Here is a 4820-nt window from a genome sequence, read left to right as displayed (position 1 = left end):
AAGCCTCCTAAGCAAATTGGCTGTTTCACCATGCCCTGTTTGACTAGGTGGAATTTGAATTCTGTCCCCAAGCTCCCCCATAGGAAACTCCTTTGAATCCCTTCCAGTCTTTTCGCACTAGAAACCAGGAGCACTTCAGGAGTGACATAAAGTAAATCGGAAGATTAGCCAAGGTGCTTTTGATAAGATTAAGTCCACCACCTTTTGACCAAAAAAAAATTTCATCCTGCTAGCTTTTTCTCAAGCTTCTTGATAATGGGGTTCCAGAAAGAAATGTAATCCAGCTCATAACTTTATGAGGAACACAGGCTTCCTGAAGTGTTTTTATTAGATTCTATACATGACCCATGCAACAAGTACTTAATTTCCATCCCTAAAAAATGTAATCCAGCTTAATTAGCCACTGTTCCATTTTCAGAAATCATCTCCAAGTAATTGAGTGCTATACCTTTCTATTTGCCAAGGAATTTTCATTATTTTTTTCTTGTAGGACTCTGCACATCAATATCAGCAGTGTTTCTGTACTTAGCACAGTTATATTTTTACATGCTGATCGTTTAATATTAATACTGTTAATAATTGGACAATGTAGGTCTCACAAGTTATCCGTATCAATATACCAAACATGGTTTACAACATGGTAATTAAGGACTCTCTCTCTCTCTCTCTCTCTCTCCCCTCAAAATCATTAGTCTCTCACCTCTAATTTGTTCATTTTGTTATTCCTTGGACAGATGTTTTAACAGTTGGAGTCTGGACTACTAGTAAGATTCTGAACTTAACATCATTACCTGGTGGAGTTTAGATACAACTAAAAAGCACAGGTCTTAAAAACCCCCCAAGCATGCATCAAAGCGTGCAATCAAATATAGCTTGGCAAGCTATTTTGTTGAAAGCATCACAACTGAGCAGGTCTACAATTGAAACACAGAGTTTAATTTTTTATAAATATTTAATTTATTTTCCATGATAAAATTAAATAAAATTCATGTTATGCAATTAATAAAATATTATTATTCATAATATATAAAGGAATCATCGGCTTGCTATAATATCAAATAAATAAAAAAAGAGAAAAAAGGCAAAATGCAAAAACTAGAAGAGTTACAAAATGAGACTTACTCCTAAAAGCAACCAAACTAATCATTACAATAAAGCCCCCCCTCCAATCCCTCTTCACAACAATATTGCACACTATGCTAGTATTATTCAAAGGTTTTGCCTAAGTTGCTTAAGATCCTTCTAGATAATCAACTAAATGGTTGAGGATGACAAACTATGTACATTAGGTAAAACTGTAAAATAGACTAGTCTTTTATTATTTCATTTGTTGAATAAAAGGAATCAAGCAACTTCGAGTCTTCTTTTTTCTTTTTCCTTTTTTATTTTTATTTTTATTTTTTTTTTGCCTCAGTTGAGTTGAAGACTCAAAAATCTGCCAAACTAAAAAGCTAATTGCCAACAATGACAAATAATTAGCAACTGGACTCTACAAGTGACCTCCACTGCAAACCAAAAGTCTTTGCTATTACATTGATTCTTGTAAAAGGAGTCACAAGCTTCCCAGAAGATTTTGAATTGCTTCATTTACTTCTAAGCTTGCTGATCCAGAAGTGCATGTTTCTGCAACTTTTTGAAATAAGTTGTAAGAAAATTGATTTTGAAAAGGAATCACCATCCCTTCTTTAACTTAGGAAAGCGAAAACTCCATAAAACAATTCATCCTCAAATAATCATGGGACAATGGAGGGTGGACGAGGAAATGCTTTCTCATATTTCTTTTTGTTCTTTATTAGGGTGGGCAAGGAGATGCTTTGTCATATTCGTTTTGTTCATTTTCTTTGAAGGAGCATACTTCATTGCAAGAATTATAGGTGGATCTCTCTGCATGCTGATATTCTTTTTCTACAAACTGCAGAGGAGGCATTTATCAATGGATGACAATGTTGAAGAGTTTCTTCAAAGTCAAAATAACCTCATGCCAATAAGGTACTCCTACTCTGAAATTAGAAAGATGACAAAAAATTTCCAAGACAAGTTGGGTGAAGGAAGCCATGGTTCAGTATATAAAGGTAAGCTTGGCAGTGGTTGTCATGTAGCCATAAGGATGTTGTGCGAGTCTAAAGCCAATGGCAAGAATTTATGAATGAAGTTGCTTCCATTGGGAGAATACATCATGTCAATGTGGCATGCCTCATTGGATTTTGTGCAGACAGATCTAAGCGTGCTCTTGCACATGACTTCATGCCTAATGGATCTCTTGAAAAGCACATTTTTCCTCAAGGAGAAAACATCTCCATAAATTATTACAAAATGTATGAGATCGCGCTAGGTATTGCTCGTAGGATTGAATATCTACATTGAGGATGTGACATGCAGATTTTGCATTTCAACATCAAGCCTCATAACATTCTCCTTGATCAGAACCTCACTCCAAAAGTTTCAAACTTCGAGCCCGCAAAATTGTATCCTGCAAATGATAGCATAGTTTCTCTTACCGCTGCAAGAGGCACAATGGGATACATGGCACCAGAGTTGTTCTATAAAAATATTGGGGGTGTCTCATATAAAGCTGATGTTTACAATTACGGCATGTTATTGATGGAAATCGCAAGCAAGAGGAAGAATTTGAATGCATCTGCAGAGAATTCAAGCCAAATTTACTTCCCTTTGTGAGCTTATGACAGATTCCATGAAGAAAAGGACATAAATATACAAGATGATGCCACAGAGGAGGATAGAGGAATGGTAAAGAATATGATAGTTGTAGTTCTATGGTGCATACAAATGAAGCCTAGTGATCGCCCTTCAATGCATAAAGTCGTGGAGATGCTCGAAGGACCACTTGAAGTCTTGCAAATCCTCCAAAGCCTTTTTTATCTCCAAGCGGGCCTCAATTAAGGATAAATTAATTCAACATAAACCCAACGAAGCAACCAATACCATCAGGTTATCCCATACATTCCATCAACTTGGATATAAATGAAAATTTAAGCCAGAACATGTCAGGGTGAACCACAATTCCCACTATAAAGTGGCAATTAATTCTTTCCATATTTAGTTAGACTAAGTGGCTCATTATCTCAAATTAGAATATTTATTTGTACGAAAATTTTGTTCGCAAGTTGCAAAATAAAGGACATTATGCCTATAAAAAGTTTGGGACAATCTAGTTTAATATATGTTTATAGGAGGCCATGGATAGTGAAAACTAATAATTTTACTTCCAGGCAACATTCTTGAATCATGAGACATTTGTTGGCCAATTGAGATACTATTAGGAGTATGCTAGAGAAATTGAAAAACCTAACCAAACCGAATTGAAATTTTTGTTAACTATTTTTTTTTGGTTCACTTTTGGTTTAGAAATTTTAATTCTTTCAGCTATCAATTCGCTTTCAATTCAACCCATTCAATAACCACAGTTAAGCGAACCAAACCAATATAATACAAAATACATATTAATATATACTATTATATAACATTTAATAATTTAAATAAAAAACGTATGTACTGCACAAAAATTGATGCTTGAATTTTAGTATTGAATACTGTCGTAATATGTGGCTCATATAATTGAGTGGAAGGCATGTACAAAGAGAAAACATGAAGAAAACAAGAATGCTGACTTGCAGGAGGAAACCGTTGATGGTTTCACTGTAACTGTCGACGGTTTGGCCCTGATTCAGTGAAACAGTCGATGGTTTTGAACCTGTTACATCGACTGTTTGCTTTTGGTATTTAACCGTTGACGGTATCTCTACAAACCACCGATGGTTTTGGCTCTCGATATTAAATCGTCGGCGGTATCTCTGCAAACCGTCGACAGTTTGGTTCGGTTACTCAGCGTTTGCTTTCAATTTTTGAATTGGGACATTGGACAAGTTGGGTTCTGGAGGGAAAACCTCTGGGAACTTTATGAATACATGTTGTACTATGTAACAAATAGTTTTTGGACACAAGATAGTGAATATCACATTGTTGATTGCTCCCATGTATGTAGGCATTGCCGAACCACGTAATTCTTTGTGTCATTATTATTGCTTTTATTATAATCTGTGTGATTGTTGTTCTGTATATTTCACTATTGGTTGCGGCGTTTGTAAGATCATTTTATTCCACTGTGCATTCAATTTTCACAACAAATTGGTATCAGAGCATTGTTGTAATGGCTTCTGGAACTTCTTTTGCAAAGTTTGATGTTGTAAAGTTCGATGGAACGGTAAACTTTGGTTTATGGCAGAGAAGGGTGAAGGATCTGTTAGTGCAACAAGGTATGGTGAAGGCTTTATACGGAGTTCAACCAGAAGGCATGGATGAAACAAGTTGGAAAGAATTGGAAGCGAAGGTTGTGGCTACTATCAGACTTTGTTTGGCCGATGATGTGTTGTATCACGTCATGGAAGAGGATTCTCCTGCGGTTGTTTGAAAAAAACTTGAAAGCTAGTATATGTCTAAGTCTCTTACAAATAAATTATTTCTTAAGAAAAATTTGTATTGGCTTAAGATGGTGAAAGGGTTCGGATTTGAATTAACACATCAACACATTCAATCAAATTATAAGTGATTTAATGCAGGTTGATGTGAAATTCAAGGAAGATGACAAGGCATTGATGCTATTGAATTCCTTACCTGCGTGAAGTTGGTTACTACTCTAACATGGAGTAAAGAAACCCTGAATTTGGAAGAGGTAACAAGCGCACTGCTGGTTTTTCATCAAAGAAAGAAGACCAGTAATGAAATTTCACATGGTGAAGGGTTTGTGGTAAAGGGTAACCAGGAACGTGGGAGAAGCAAATTCCGGAACAGATCGAGTAATA

The 4820-nt window shown here is 35.7% G+C and overlaps 1 pseudogene; it reads left to right on the top strand.

Moving 5' to 3' along the window:
• Window positions 1-1383: 1383 nt before the first annotated feature.
• Window positions 1384-2912, top strand: LOC131166534 (rust resistance kinase Lr10-like; annotated as a pseudogene).
• Window positions 2913-4820: the final 1908 nt, after the last annotated feature.

This window comes from Malania oleifera, chromosome 10 (assembly GCF_029873635.1).
Source record: "Malania oleifera isolate guangnan ecotype guangnan chromosome 10, ASM2987363v1, whole genome shotgun sequence".
Taxonomy (NCBI): Eukaryota; Viridiplantae; Streptophyta; class Magnoliopsida; order Santalales; family Ximeniaceae; genus Malania; species Malania oleifera.
This window is presented reverse-complemented; position numbering and strand designations above follow the sequence as displayed.